This window comes from Pleurodeles waltl, chromosome 8 (assembly GCF_031143425.1).
Source record: "Pleurodeles waltl isolate 20211129_DDA chromosome 8, aPleWal1.hap1.20221129, whole genome shotgun sequence".
In the NCBI taxonomy this organism is placed as follows: Eukaryota; Metazoa; Chordata; class Amphibia; order Caudata; family Salamandridae; genus Pleurodeles; species Pleurodeles waltl.
Genome location: NC_090447.1, coordinates 1,452,279,110 through 1,452,295,707, shown reverse-complemented (window position 1 = coordinate 1,452,295,707; position 16,598 = coordinate 1,452,279,110). Strand labels below are relative to the sequence as shown.

At 46.6% G+C, this 16,598-nt stretch overlaps 1 non-coding gene across 1 annotated transcript; it reads right to left on the bottom strand.

Moving 5' to 3' along the window:
• Positions 1-4,448: 4,448 nt before the first annotated feature.
• Positions 4,449-4,565, bottom strand: LOC138252451 (U5 spliceosomal RNA). The gene has a single exon (XR_011195198.1). It is a non-coding gene; the product is annotated as a U5 spliceosomal RNA (small nuclear RNA).
• Positions 4,566-16,598: the final 12,033 nt, after the last annotated feature.

The window sequence follows — 16,598 nt, the reverse complement described above, 5'->3', positions numbered from 1 at the left end:
TCACACTGGATCTTAAGAATAGAAAACTTTAATCACACATCAAAACCATCCTGCAGGAAATCCAGCATCTTCACCAGTTCAACTGACTGTGGGACTAAATGCTCAGATGTATGCATTGTTCATAGAGCTCTTCAACATAAGGGCCCAATGTTCTTTAGAAAGCGGCTATGTCTTTATGTTCCTTCTCGAAGTCTGAGGTCCTCCTCCTCTCGTCTTGTGACCATCTTGAGGTCTCAGAGAGCTTGGGGGGCCAACTCCTTCCTTACCAAGGCCGCCCATCTTTGGAATGATCTTCCTTCCGATCTACGTCAGGAACATTCAGAACTACTTTTTAGGAAAAAACTCAAGACCATTCTTTTCTGTAGGTAGCGCTCTCAACTCTCCTAGTGACAGCACCGGTCAGGTTAGGTTAGCGCTGGGATGCCTTCGGGTCACTACGCGCTTTATAAATTCTTAAACTAAACTAGATGTACATCATTGCCGAAAAGGGGCTCAATGTCTGCAATAGGAAGAAAGTGTGGAGATTCTCCTGGACGCCTGAATGGAGGAAGCCACCCTCTCAGAGATCCCCTGTTACTCTTCCCTTTCAATCTCCAAGCCGCCAGCCTGAGGGTTCTCGATGCTTTGACCTGAAGGCAGGGGAACACTAGGTGGGATGGGACTACTGTAAGAAACTTGCTGATCCTCATGGTCATTATCAGAGGGTACGAAGCAGAGTGCGCTGAATCCACCAGTATCACCATTGAATCCCCTTGCTTCAACCTGATCAAGAGCCTCAGAAGAAGAGGGAAAGGCATAAAGAATCCTCATTTGCCAAGACACAAGACAGGACATCCACTGCCCAAGCCCTATCCTTCTTCAGCCTCAAACAGAACAGGGGAAGAAGGGCATTCTGGGCTGATGCAAACAAATCAACTACTGAGAGCCCCAACTTCTGACAAATCCTGCGAAAGGCCTGTCCGGACAAAAAGTCCTGAGAGGAGGGAATTTCCTTGCCTAATTTGTCCTCTCTGACCTTCAGCTTCCCCTTAATATAAATTGCTCTCAGCTCCAGTAAATTGCCCTGTACTCACAGAAAGATCAGATCGGAGATCCTCAACAATGCTAGAGATCTTGTGCACACTTCTGGGTTCAGCGCCCAGAGCGCAATCTACTACTAGCACTCGCTGAACACAGTGTGAGCCACCTGGCCAACAAACTCCTGCCGGCTCCTCAAGGCAAAAGAAGGTCAGATTAAAGTATTAAATGCACTGCTACCGCAACTGAGTCGCGACTCCCCAGGTCACGAAAACGCAACTAAAACAAGAGGTCCCGAGGGGAGAGGGGCATTTAACTTTGGGAACTGGGTGTATCTGTGAGGCGCGGCAGCCTCATTATCTAATTAATTAGGCGAAAACGTAGGAGGAGGTCATCTGAGATAGGCCTCCATCAGATCAAGTGAGGCCAGAAACATGCCAGGAGACACCAGCTGGAGAATATCCTGCAAACTGACCATTTTGAATCTTTAATGAGGTATATACAGATTCACTTGCTTGAGGACCAGGACTGTGCAAAAATCTCCTGAAGTCTTTTGAACCAAGAGCATCAGAGAATACGATCCTTGGCCACTTTCTACCGCTGGAAGTGGAACTATTGTGTTCTTGGCAAGAAGATCCTCAATCCCTGTTTGCACGGCCAATAGCTTGCCCTGATTGGGAGGAGGTAGGGTCTGAATGAAGAGCTCACTTGGAAGAGAAGAAAACTCAGTCCTGTAAGCGTCTCTGACCACCTGGAGGACCCAGGAATTGGAAACATCGGCATGAATTCTGGCACCTACCGCTCAGGGACAGTCATGATTTAGGAACAGTAGCAGCAGACACTAGAGGTTGCTGTTGGAATTTGTCTTGGGAGGGGATACCACAGCAATACCCCCTGCTCTGAAAGGGATGGCCTGTTCCTTTAGTCAAAGAGTTAGAGCCAAAGGCCCTACATATTCCAATACCCCTCCCTCTGGAAGGATTTTTCACCAGCATAAGCAATTTACGATTTGTGTCACCAATTCCTGCAGCTGTGAATGGAAGAGTTTGGAACCATGAAAAGAAATGTGAGAAAGCAGACACTTCTGTTGACTATCCACCTAGCAGGCCAGCATCCAGATCTGGCTCTTTGCGGATATGGCGGAAATTGAAGCTGCTGCGGCAGCGGATGGATAACCTCAACTTCTGTTCATTCACTGACCATTTGGATGTGCCATCTCCCTGTCCTGTAACTCCTCCACCTACTTCTGAAAATCATACAGTAGACACTTGAAGACATAAGTTGATAGCAAGGTCCATAGCTAAATGGACCTTTTTAATAGACCCCTCCACTTTACCAACCTGGTCTGGAGGAGAGGCGTCTTCTGAACTAATGGAACCACTAAAGCGAGACCTGCCATCAAACAGTCAGCTTTCATCGAAGAGGGAAATGTTTCTGCAAAATTCCACAGCAGATACCTCTTGGAAAGAAAATGTGGAAAACCAGTTTTGCAACTCAAAAGACCTCTAATGGCTTTATGTATGTGGGAGAGATTCAGGATCTTTCTTCCAATACTGAAGAAAAAAGCAACCATCCCCAGCCTGGGAATCTAAAGATAGAAAAGTCAAGTTTTCCCTTATGTGGGCCGGCAGATCTTTCAAATCAGAGCCCTGAGCAAATTTGCCCCCGATTTCCTCCTCCCCAAAGAATCTGGATCTGCAGAATAATCTTCAGGCCCTTTCGGAGCTGGAACTCCTTCTCTAACTGCAAAAGCAGATCCCTCTGCTTTGTTAATCATCCTCTGAATCAGTTCCAGGTCAAGTGAGGAGCCGTCCTGAAAAGGCGCTACAGGGTCAGGAACCTCCTCTCCTGAGAATACTGCAGTGTGGTGTAGTTCAGATGCCCATTTTCCCTTCATGCCAGCACAAAAAAGAGAAGGAATAATGTGCATCTAAATAACCTGGTGGGACTCTTTCCCCATCTCCATTTGCCTAGCAACTTTGAGGAGGTCCTGCTCATTACTGCCCCACCGATGAGCAGGTTAGACACAATACAAATGGAAACCAGACCGAACACTCGAGACGTCTGACATAACCTCCAATTACACAAACAACGGTGTGGAAGCCATATCACCCCGGCCTCCAAGCTCAACAAAGCAGCTGGGACAACCATTAACTGGGAGTCCTCAAAGAGTGAACCTCCTTCAATAAGAACAGCCCCTTAATTGCTCAGGAGAGAGGCAGCAAGGAAATCTAAGGAACAGTTAAACAAGCATTTGCAATGCAATGGGTCTCACGTTTGCTCGAGTTAGAGCTATTAGCATTGTAAATTCCTAACTGGACTTTTCTTGCCACCTAAATTTAAAATAAAAGTAAAACAATTGACATATGCGAGCCGATTTAAAGCACCACAGCCGCCATGAGCACGAAGGAGAGACACAAAAGGAAAAAGAAGTTTGCTCGCAGTCAAACGTATCGGCAAGCGTGCAATTATCCTTGTAACAGGGTCAGAGTCCAAGACGGTAACAAAACTGCCCCAAGGAGGAAAAAATATTAAGCATTTACCAATGATAACAAAGGATTTCTGAAAAGCAAGCCCACGAAAGAGTGATAGTGATGGGTGTGAGTAAAAGCCCACAGATAGATCACAACAGGTCAAAGCGCTTGCGCACTCGACCTACTGTATATGTCAGACACGTCCAGTGCTAGCCTCATCATATCTCTTTTTTCCCAAAGCACCAATAAAGCCAATAGGCTTGATCGATGCTTTGGGAAAAAAGTGAAACCTATTGGATTTGCCAATCTTTTTTGCCACGTTTTACAGCTCCGCGGCTGCTGTGTAGTATGGTTCAAAATAAAATAAAATTAAAAAGCACTATGATGGAGCAAGCATTCACCGTGCCATGGCACTTTTTTTTTTTACTTTCAGACACGTTGCGTAGCAGACAAGCTTCTGTACATGGCTGCGAAATAGCATAGACAAATCCAATAGATCTTGCATAAGTACTACCTATTGGCTTTGCTATTGCTTGTGGTTTTTAGCCAGGGTTTGATTAAGTGATTTTCCCAGGATCGCAGGAGGTTAATTGTGCTGGATTTATTGCCCAGTTTCCAAGTCTGCCATTAGACCGTGGCATGATATAAATATATGTACACTTTACATATATGTATGTTTGTAAATGTTTACCTTAACACATCTTTGCAATTAAGTCACAGAGGGGATTTGAAGAAAATCCCAATAAAAGATGAGAAAGGAGAAGCCAAGAGCTGATCCAGATATAAAACCCAGATCGGACTTGGTTAATTGTTTCATTTATCAATTGATCCCTCCTTACCTTTTGTTATATATTGCTGCTTCCCACATGGTAGTGGATCCTTTAGTCACACTTGAGGAACAAGCAAATAATCAATCTGTCTACTATGTAGTTATACTTTTGTTTACTAAATAAGGGTAACCTTGCACTTGGCAGGGCTTTCAAAAATTTCGTGAAACTCTTAAATGTTCCTCTCCACTGAAATCTTTAGTAAAAAGGTGAAACATTTATTCGGTTTGAAGAGAAACCAGAGTATAGTTTTCATGGCTGCCGTCTCTGTCGCCAGGAAAGACGGTTCCCCAGACTGTCAGGGTGATTTAGTTTACTAAATTCATCTTAGAAAACCCTTTAAAGTACAACCAAATTATAATAATTGTTGTACTCCAGTACATTGATAAAGCACTTGTTGCCACAAAAGGAAACAACAGGAGAACTCAGAAGTGACACGGAATTATGGATATGTAAATTTAGTTGTAGGTCCCATGACAGGAAAGGCTGCAGTACAATACTTTTCCTGCTCAAGTCGTACTATCGGCTCCTTTAACTCTGCACATTTTGAATGGTGCCTCACACAGGCTTTTGTGAGGACCGGTGGCACCCAAGAAGAGGATTTCTATGTGCCTACGTCAAAGCATGCTCGCTGGTTTGTTGCTATTCTTTCCGAGACAATGACTGAGCCAGTGTGTTTTGTACTTGAAGCCTATAAGACTGCATCAACTGCTGTAACAAAACAAGTATTGGCAGAGGGAACAAGTTAGAGCTATTAGTGTCATGAGCACGAAGGAGAGACACAAAAGGAAAAAGAAGTTCGCTCGCAGTCAAACGTATCAGCAAAAGTGTGATTATCCATGTAACAGGGTCGATGGCCAAGGCGATAACAAAACTGCCCCAAGGAGAGACAAATGGAAAGCATTTACTAATGATGACAAAGGATTCTTGAAAGGCAAGCCCATGAACGAGTGATAGTGATGGGCATACGGTGGGCGTGGTTAAAAGCCCACAGATAGATTACAAGAGGCCAGAGCACTAGCACGCTTGACCAAAAAAGCACCTGCTGCAGCAGGCAGCTGCCAGACACCAGAAATAATATGAAATTATTGTAAATGTAAATAAACCACACACAACTAACTTAAATCTTCGGGTGAAACATCTTGCTGAAATCACAGAAGAAAAACAAGAAGTTTTCTGGGTAAGCCCCACCATTATAGTCAGGTGGTGATGCACTTCCTGTACATGTGGAGGGTGGGGCTTAAATTTTGTATCACACTGCACAAGCTAGGAAATAGCTCCTCTTGTTTGAACTGTGGCAAGGGAGATACGGGCGAGGACGGTGATGCAAGCATTTTTTACCATAACTGGCCCTGTGACTTGGGTTCGACATATTTTCCAAAGCAAAAAGCCTTTATTCAGTCATATAATAGCAAAAAACCTCGAAGTTTTTTTTTTTTTAATCTTTCACTAAACATGTATTAGATTTGTATACATTGTTTCTCTTGTGGAAAAGTAGCAAGATAACGTCACAAAAATACGTAATAGTTAAAAAAGTACAAACCGTATATTTTTTGATAAAATACCAAAATGTCACATCTATCGCTATTTTCAGAGGCGTAGTAGCTTCGAGGGGTGTATTCGGGGTGTTACACAGTGCTCATCAATGTATTTTGTAGTAAATAGCTGGGTTCGGGTGCTCTCAGTCCGGAATGGTGAGGTGCCTGTTGAGTTTCACCAGGATTTTTTTTCAGACAAAGACACACACTCTCTTTCAAGGTCTTTAAAATGTTAGTTAATTTGCAAAATGTGCACTCTTCTCATTTTCACATCCCTTTCAGGCCCCTTCGTGCCCTGTTAATCGTATGAAAATAGAATGACAGCTTGAATGTTGGAAAATGTGCAGCTCCCACTCCCCCATTCTTACTGACCAAGCTACGCCCATGGCTATTTTGAGATTTTTCGGATAGTTTTTTTAAGTGTAAACTTAAACCAGTGTCCAAATATAGTAAATGTAAACCTAGAAATGTTTTGCTGGTGCCCAGACCTCTCCTCTTAAACACGCGGCTGCTGCATTTAAATGTGTGAACACGGAATACTGATGCAGCGTAATCCGGAAGACATCTCGGACACCTTTAATTATTTAAAGACACTCCCTGCCCCTCCAGCTCTCTCTTGCAGCTTTCTGCTTTCTCCCATTGTGACGCTTTTTCGTTTTTGTCTTCCCCCGTCTTTCTCATTTGTGCCTTTTGCTCGCAGTAAATGCTTGAGGCAGAAGAATAAGTGCCGGTGCTGAGCACCGGAAACAACAAACACAAATTAAGCACTGGACAGCACTGCGTCCATATAGAGGCGTAACCAGTGTCATGCACCCTACAGCGAGGAAGTAATCGGTTGCTGTCTGGACTGTGAAGCAGAGGTTTGAGTGTGCCCCTCAGGCCTCTCAGGGCCTGGCATACATGCCAAAGCACCCGTTTGAGGCGGGAGACTCCCGATTTCTTAAAGTTAAAGACTTAAACCAAAAACTTGCCAGCTTCCTGCCTGAAATTGTCTCGCCCTCAATAGAAGCCAATAGGGAAAATATATTTCTCCCGATTTTTTTTTTTTTTTTTTTTAAATCTCCCACTTTCCACTTCTAAGTATGCAACGTAGCTTCTGCACCAGCTGAAGCTACGCCCCCGCGTCCACCCACTTTTGTTTACGCCCCTTTGCATTTCGACAGTGTGCATATCGGGGAGACGAGCGAAGCGCTGAATGAGAATATCCGCTTTGTTAACCTCGGACTTTCAAAGATATTTTGGCGCCTGAAAGTTGCAGAGTAATCATTCTGCTTTCTAGAGGCCCCGGAATGTTAATCCCCACCCCCGCGCGCATAGGTATATTTATAAGCAGTCCAATCTCCGCAGAAATAACACCCTTCGCCAACGGCAACTCGCTAATTAAGATCAGATTTCACCAAATTAATCTGCAGCTGTTGGTGTTCAGCAAATGCCACCTGCAACTGAGCTCGGATCAGCATTTTTCAAGAGTGCCCCTGACACACATATGCAACAAACCTGGCACGGACGGCGTAAGGCACGTTCCGACTGATGACGCTCCATCGGAAGGTGGTCAAGGGCCCTTTGCAAGCTAAGGAAGCATTTTGAGGCCCGTTCAGTTTATTAAAGGGAATAACTCCTAGCAATAGTAAATGATATGCCATTGGGTAATGCAGAGATGTGCTTCACCCAACACACGTGCAACCCGGAAGCGTGCCTCGGAATGCCGGGTCCAGGTGACTCCATGTCACCAAAGACATAGGGCCATATTTATACTTTTTGACACAAAACTGCGCTAACGCAGTTTTGCGTCAAAAAAATTAGCGCCGGCTAACGCCATTCTGAAGCGCCATGCGGGCGCCGTATTTAATCAATGACGTTAGCCGGCGTTAGCCGCCGGCGCTGCCTGGTGTGCGTGGAAAAAAACGACGTACACCAGGCAGCGCCGGCGTAGGGTGATATGGGGCTTGGGCGTCAAGAAATGGGGCAAGTCAGGTTGAGGCAATTTTTTCGCCTCAACCCGATTTGCGCCATTTTTTTCGACTCCCAACCCCCATAGAAATGACTCCTGTCTTAGCAAAGACAGGAGTCATGCCCCCTTGCCCAATGGCCATGCCCAGGGGACTTATGTCCCCTGGGCATGGCCATTGGGCATAGTGGCATGTAGGGGGGCACAAATCAGGCCCCCCTATGCCACAAAAAAAAAAAAACACTTACCTGAACTTACCTTAATGTCCCTGGGATGGGTCCCTCCAGCCTTGGGTGTCCTCCTGGGGTGGGCAAGGGTGACAGGGGGTGTCCCTGGGGGCATGGGAGGGCACCTCTGGGCTCCTTCAGAGCCCACAGGTCCCTTAACGCCTGCCTTTTGCAGGCGCTAAAACACGGCGCTAAAGCAGCCGTGCGTCATTTTTTTTGACCCGCCCACTCCCGGGCGTGAATTTTGCCCGGGAGTATAAATCCGACGCACATGCCTCGGAGTCGATTTTTTAGACGTGAACGCCTACCTTGCATATCATTAACGCAAAGTAGGTGTCCACGCTAAAAAATGACGCAAACTCCATGGACTTTGGCGCTAGACGCGTCTAACGCCAAAGTATAAATATGGAGTTAGTTTTGCGTCGGAATTGCGTAAAAAAAAACGACGCAATTCCGGCGCAAACGGAGTATAAATATGCCCCATAGTGCTTCAGTATTAGACTTTCTTTTAGAAATCATTGTTTTGAAGTATCTTAATTCAATTGGATCAAATGAGATGAACGAGGACCACATCTCCCAGAATGCACAGGGAAATTAAATCCCAGAACTAGGTCACCTGTCCTTAATTACCCTATCGCTCTGAGATGCCGTCCCGCACCCACTACTACAAACCTACCAGATTTTCTGGGCACATCACTTAATTTCTCGGTGCCTAAAAAAGAGGAACGTTTCCTTGTGCGACCTACCCGGTAACAATTCCATTGCGCTTCTAACTCACAGTATAAATGACAATTTTGATCTACCACTGAAATAGACCTTGGGAAAACTCCATGGTATGATGGTAATTATTCGATGTGGGAAACACTGCAGTGGTTAGAATTCCGATTTCTACACAGACATGAGTCTGTGAAGGGGTTGAATCTAGCCCTGGTCTCAGAATTGGGGCCTAAGACCACCGTAAATTTGAGTTGTTTTCCCTTTGCCTATCAACTGCACCTCGGCAGCAAACTGGTGGCTGCCCACGGCCTACAGGTGGGCCAAGGGACGTCACCGGGTTTCAAAAGCTGCGGTGCGTGACGTCACTCATGCAACTTCTAGCATTTTTGTGAATAGATGTCAATGAAAAGGCAGTCCTTTTCTAGTGAATCTCACCCCTATTCAAGAAAGCCTCAGACATGCGTGATCCCTGACGTTCCCATAATCCATTTCACAGGGCCGTCCTGCTTCCAAACGCTGAGCCGGCTCTTCCCATCAGGTATGGTGCTATTCATAGGAGACTGGAAATGTGGGTGTGCACAGACACCCGGAATCTGAACTGAGCTAGAGACTTCAAAATCCCTGCTAGGCTTGGTGTGGGATCCTGACACATCCAGCAGCCCTGAGAGCGTGAGGCAAACATTGACCTCAAGTGCATATGTATGATTTACTAATGCAGAGAAATAACACTCCTCAGTGCTGGAACAGCCCCTGTAGTACTGCAATATTTTATGGCTTTCACTTCAGGACTGAATATGGCGTTTCTGACCACTTTTTGAAAATTGTGCTAAAAAAATGAATCCCTGCAGTTTTTGAGAGCAGAGCAGTCCACTTCCAAATCTCCCCTCCCTATAATAGACATAATGAAATGAGCTAATTCATAAGAGTCAGAGTTGATGTTCTTAAATGCTGTGCTTTTGGTGATGTTAGTAGTATGATGATGGTGAGACGGGGGTGGCGCTGGTAGTGAGGCTCGCGGTTCTGGTCATGGCTCTGGGGGTAGCGATGGTGAAGGCTGTTGTGCTAATAAGGGTCAGACTGGTCTATAGGACAATCTGTCAGAGCCAGAAGGGGCAGTCTGATAGGTCAGTGGGGGAGCCTGGTTTATGAACTGGTGGGCTGGTATTTACTGCTGATTCCCCCGCCTATTACCACAACCAGTGCTTAATTTGAGCCGGTGGTTTCTGGTGATGGGCACTGACACTTAATTCTCAATGCGGCACTAATGACAGTCCAGCACATGGTGGCACTGTCTGTCTTATTTGAAGATGAGCAAAACAACAGTGTTTAATAATTCAATGAACATTAAAAATGACAATTCAGTGTATTTCACACTATTCTTATAGCTTTCGCAGCATTATCTTGACATTTTAATTGCTTCCTGAAGGCTGGACGCACCAGGATTTTTTCAGCAAGTGCTCTTAAATCACACGTTTCGTAAGTTAATGTTAAACACAGCGCTCCACTCAGGTCGGCGCCTCGCATCCAGGCCAGCACCCGGTGCGGCCGCACCGCTCGCACCGCCCTAAAGCCGGTCGTGCTAGTGCTGGTCTGACAGTATTTATTGATGGCAGCGGTGCTAGCAGCAATGACGTTAACCAAGTGGACAGCAAACGGCTGGGGAGACGAATTACTATTTATATTACGTAATCATGCACTTTGTAAAAAGTGTAAAAGTACTCAAAAAACACGAAAAAGTAAGCTGATTATAATAGTGTTTATTAAAAAAAAAAAATCGTCGTTAGTTTTTCAGTTTTATGAAGTGTGCAGGGCTACTAACCTAAAATAGTGAACGTTTTGGCATAGTGACAGGTGCACGTGGGCTCCGACGTCATGCAGCTACCTCGAAAGCATTAAAGATTCGGAACCAAAGCCGAGGGCTCCTGCTTCAAAAAAAGCCGGCATTCACTCATCGTCACTGCCATAAATACCGAGGGACGAGTGAGACAAGCGCGGAAGGACGCCGGGGCACAGAGAGCACAGGTGCGCTGGGACGGCCGCAGAGACCGGCAGACATCCCAGGGCTCGGCCGGCGGCGCACGGTCCGCGGGAGTCACGACTAACAGGCACGCGCCTGGTATTCCAACAATCCCGCCACACGCCCCGGGGCCCGTTAACCCCGGGCTTCGGGAGCATCCAGGCAGCCTTGACCTTTCACCTCCCGTGGGATTGCTGCATTTCCGTAAATAACGCGCAGCTGAGGCGCGGAGACTGCACCAGAGGAGGACGGGCGGCTGTTGTCGGAAATGCTGGCGCCCTCTGAGGACCAGGCCACAAAGGCCTGTCGGTGGAGGCGTTGTAGACGTAGCGCCTGGAGGTCCTACCTAAGCCTCGCAGCGCCATTGTGTCTCACCCAGGGCTTAATTTGTAAATAAAAACGTGCTGTGCACAAAGCTCTCCACTTAAACTTGCGGCTGCTACAATTAAATGTGCGAGCGCGGAACACTGAGGCAGCGTATTCCTGAAACCATCACCAGCCTCTTCAATTCATTTACAGCCACTCCCTGCCCCTTCAGCTCACTCTTGCAGCTTTCTCCCTTTGTGACGCCTTTTCATTTTTCTCTTCCTTCATCTTTTCCATTTGTGTCTTTTGCTGACAGTAAATGCATGAGGTAGAAAAATAAGTGGCGGCCCTCACAAATAAGTGCTGGTGCCCCGCACCTGAAAACCACAAACACAAATTAAGCACCTGTCTCACCACAAGCCTTGTAGCTTCTGGCTTCGTTCAAAGTCCACACAGAAGCACACATTCGGTAGTTTCCTGCGTGCAATCTGTGCACATAGAGGTGTAAGAGGGACGTTACCGAGTGATTGGTTCAAATCTACCCAGCAGTCCTTGTGAGTGAGCTTTGTAGTTCTGGTTCTCACTAGTGCACTATAACCCTCCTCGAGTGACACCCATCCTTATGCAGGTTTGGTTGGTTCTGAACCCCCCTCGAGTGACACCCCTCCATATGTAGCTTTAGTTGGTTCTGAACCCTCCTCGAGTGACACCCCTCCATATGCAGGTTTGGTTGGTTCTGAACCCCCCTCGAGTGACACCCCTCCATATGTAGGTTTAGTTGGTTCTGAACCCCCCTCGAGTGACACCCCTCCATATGCAGGTTTGGTTGGTTCTGAACCCCCCTCGAGTGACACCCCTCCATATGTAGGTTTAGTTGGTTCTGAACCCCCCTCGAGTGACACCCCTCCATATGTAGGTTTAGTTGGTTCTGAACCCCCCTCGAGTGACACCCCTCCATATGCAGGTTTAGTTGGTTCTGAACCCCCCTCGAGTGACACCCCTCCATATGTAGGTTTGGTTGGTTCTGAACTCTCCTCGAGTGACACCCCTCCATATGCAGGTTTAGTTGGTTCTGAACCCCCCTCGAGTGACACCCCTCCATATGTAGGTTTGGTTGGTTCTGAACTCTCCTCGAGTGACACCCCTCCATATGCAGGTTTGGTTGGTTCTGAACCCTCCTCGAGTGACACCCCTCCATATGCAGGTTTGGTTGGTTCTGAACCCTCCTCGAGTGACACCCCTCCATATGCAGGTTTGGTTGGTGCTGATCAGCACAGGAGTGGGCACGCTGTCGATCTGTGTGTTGTAGAAAACATAGACTCCATCAGGTGGCATGTGTGTATCTGGTCGATGCTGATCTGTACGGAAGTGGGCACAATTCCTGGTCTGTGTGTTAGGCATGCTACAAACCCCTCTCGGGTGGCAGGCACTCCTCCTAGGTTGGTTCTGGCTGGTGGTAACCAACACGAGTGGGCATACTTCCTAGCGTATGTGTCCGGTATACATACTTGTATCAAGTTTCATATGAAATACGTGCTTCTCTTCCGGTTGTGGGTTCAGAACAACTTCTTTGTGCGAGGAAAATAGTCACATAGGAAGTCAACTAACGGCGCACAGCTGTACCGCCAAGATCAATAAAAGTTTATGGGTGGCAAAGACGTCTCTCCGAGAAGTTACTGGTAATAGGATTGGGCTAGTAGACTGGTACTAAATAAAAAAGACACCACAGAGCAGCGAACGTTTCCCTACAAGGGGTTAGAAAAAGGCGGAATTAGGGCGATGCAAGAACGAGGTGCAGGGGCAGATCCTATGCTGCTAGTGTCCAGCTGCTGAGAGGGAGTGCATGCCGTGGAACCTGGGAGATCATTTTACAAAAACGTGCAATGTTGATCCCTGGAAATCCCACCAAGTTTGGAGCAAGAGGTACACTGCTGTTTTTACATTTCATTGAGGGTATTGTGGAAGCTCCAAGTTGCAAAAATGGAAGTTGATTACACAGATGTTGGCTTTGCTATCTCTGTTTTACTTTTATTATGTATTTGTTGTATGTATTATGCTGGCTGGCGCTTAGAAGCTGGTGGTGTATGGCATTTGTTCCACTCAAAAAATCAATACACTTTATGTTGAGGCCAACAGCAAAGGCAGGAAGATGCAGTGTCAGTTGAGGACACATAATGTACAGGCACTGACATACTCTCCTTCCTCAGGCTGGTGGTGCCTATAGAAGTGCGTTTGCGGTATAGTTATTATATAATTAAAACTCTGGTGCTCTATAACTCACCCACCAAAATATTGTTGCCAAGAAAGCACTTTTAGGTTTTTCTTGACAGCGCCGTTGTTGATCGATGTGGAGACGTACGAGTTCTCTGAATAGTAAGAGACGTGAACTCCTGCCCTGAGTGCCAAACCACACTGTTACCTGGAGTCCTAATGCTGATTTTTGTGTCATAGGTAAACACGGATCATGCAGGTGCACCACGACAGAGACCTGTCTCATGGATTGCAGACTTGTTGGACTAGGAGGGGTGCCTAAAGCGCTACCCTCATAATGATGAAAGGCTACCTCCCTCACCAAGAGTTAAGCAGCGCGAGCATGGTGGTGGCAGCAAACCGTGTCACGGTCAGTAGCAGTTATCAGGAACTTTTTGCCCTGTGTCACTGGAACAAGGCCTACAGGCTCACTCACCTTTTTAAGAGTTCAGCTTCTGTGTATTTAGCTCACCCTTGGCCTGCATCAGATAGTGCTGCACAGGAATAGTGACTCTGTGCTGGACAACTGTGTGCCTAGAGAGGGTACAGTACAGGTACAGAGCAGTACTGTGTAGTACATGTGGGATTAGTGCATGTGCTGAGTGTGTGCATTTCAGTAGCAGAGGACAAAGCTGAAAATACAAAATATTTTGATCCCATGTCAATCCAGTGATAGGTACAGGCTCCCGGGTTTAATCGTTCAAAAATACAGTCCTTTATTGAGATGCAATCTCATGAATCCTTTTACTGTTCTCCAAACTACTCTTTGGACATACAGCCATATGGCCAATCCGTGCTGCGCCACCTAAAGGATAAGCAGGCCTGAGGCTTTTTCAAGGCTGGATATACAATATAATCAATACCAAATTAGAGAACCATAAAAACCATTCAAAAACCATAGAGTGACAAAATAACTGAAACACATGCACAACTGATTCCCTGAGGACTGCAATGGTGCCACCGAGGATGTTGCCCCCTCGATGGGGCTACAGTCAGAAGCCAAAGAATACCCCCATTATCCAATAGGGCAAGAGTGACATACAAAGTGTTTGCTGAACTGGAGAAGCTCCAATCGCTGGAATGAACCAGTAGTGCTGCTTGAAGGAGACAGCCTGCGCCTGCTGCGTGCTGCTGTGAGAACCGCAGGCGGCCTGACTTTGCCTGTGGAGTGGGTGCTCACTGAACGCTTCCATACTGCCAGACAGGGCAAGGCTGGAACTGGGCCTGTGGTGTCTGGGGGACTTGCTGCTAACTATGCTGCAGCATCATACAATTTTGACAAATAGCTAATAATTCAAAGGTGAAATCTTGAGTACAGCCTACTAGTACGCATTCCCCCAAATGCAGCCTCCATTGAATGCAGTGACCCCAACCATGTTATAAGCACAAAGGTGTGACAGGGATTTGCCTGAAAACTACTAGAGCACCACCCTAAAGGGAATTGTGTGTTTGCTTGTGAATGACATTATTCCCTTGAATGTGTAGAGCTAGAAATAAAATATTTTTATAAGAAAAAGAAGTATTGGACTGAACATTGATTTATTGTTCATACTGTGTGCACTTTGAGTTATGTCGTATTCACTTACCTGTATCTACACTTCACCCCGGGAGAGCCTTTTACTGCTTGTGCACAGCTACCACTGGAAGTCAAGTGCAGAAGGGGTACTTGGCCCAGTTGCTTGGGATCCATAGCAGATCGAGCTCCGGCATATGAGGAGTAAAATACCTACACCCTGTGATGGGCCCAATAGCTCTTGCGTGCCTTGTGACCCTCTGAAAGGGATTACAACACTGGATCTTACGTAATTAATAGCAGAAGAACTTTAAGTAGCATTACTGACAAAGGGGCATTGGTTCCACCCACATGTCGATCCTACTAAATGTGATTGGGAGGGCACTGGAAACAACGATTTGTATTTCGAATTCTGCTGAATACAATTGGTCTAAGTTGGGTAGGGTGACAAGCCAGTGATAAAGGCTTTTGGCCCAATTGCTACATAGGGAAAAGGTATGTCAGATGCAGGAGGTTTGCTGTGTTATTAGAGAAAGGTATAATGAAAGCAGTAGGCCGGAATTATTCATTGTGAAAAGAGACGTTAAAGTCAGTAGGCTATTATGGATGGATTTTGATTACATTGTGGTAACAACTGTAGAGACGTTTTTTCAACTGCAGACTCCAGGCTGTAGGAAGCTGGCTCTGTATATACTATATCAAAATGGGATATAGTGTGCACAGACTCCAGGGGTTCCCCAAGAGGCTTGACAGAGGCAATAATAGATAATACTAATGCTCTGTTTGTGGTAGTGTGGTTGAGCAGTTAGGCTGATCAGAGGGTAGTGTTAAGCATTTGTTGTACACACTCAAGCAATAAATGGGAACACACACTCAATAACAACTCCAGGCCAATAGGTTTTTATATAGAAAAATACTTTTTTCTTAATTTATTTTAGAAGCAGAAGATTCAAACTGCAGGTAAGTACATTAAATGTGAGGTACTTTGCATAGGTATAGGTAGAACTTTGAACCAAAACAGTAATGTACACAGTTTTTCATAAAATGGCATTAAGCTATTTTAAAAGTGGACACAGTGCACTATTCAACAGTTCCTGGGGGAGGTAAGTACAATTTGGTTAATACGGTAAGTAAAGCACTTACAAGTTCAGTCTCTGGGGCATAGGTAGCCCACCGTTGGGGGTTCAAGTCAACCCCAAACACCCAGCACCAGCAACACGGGGCCGGTCAGGTGCAGAGGTCAAAGAGGAGCCAAAATAACATGGGTGCCTATGGAGACGGGGTGCTCCGGTTCTGGTCTGCTGGCAGGTAAGTACCCGTATCCTTGGGGAGCAGACCACGGGGTTTAGTAGAGCACTGGGCGGGTCCCAAGTAGACACACAAAGCACACCCTCAGTGGCACAGGGGCGGCCGGGGGCAGTGGGCAAACAGGGTGTAGGGTTTGTAATAGGATTCAATGGAGAGACCCGGGGGTCACTCAGATGTTGCAGGCAGGGCACAGGGGGAGCTCCTTGGGCCAGCCACGGACTGGGCAAGGGTGAGGGCTGCCTGCTGGTCACTGCTGCACCAGTGGTCGGTTTCTCACGGGCCTGGGGGCTGCGACTGCAGTGCTTCTCCAGGCATCGGATATCTTTGTCCCAGGCAGTCGCGGTCAGTGGGGACCACGGGATTCCCTCTGCAGGCGTCGTCATGGGGGTGGAGAGGGGTTAGCCCAGGGTGGACACATCATCACAGTCGCCTGGGGATCCTCTCTGGGTCGTTGGT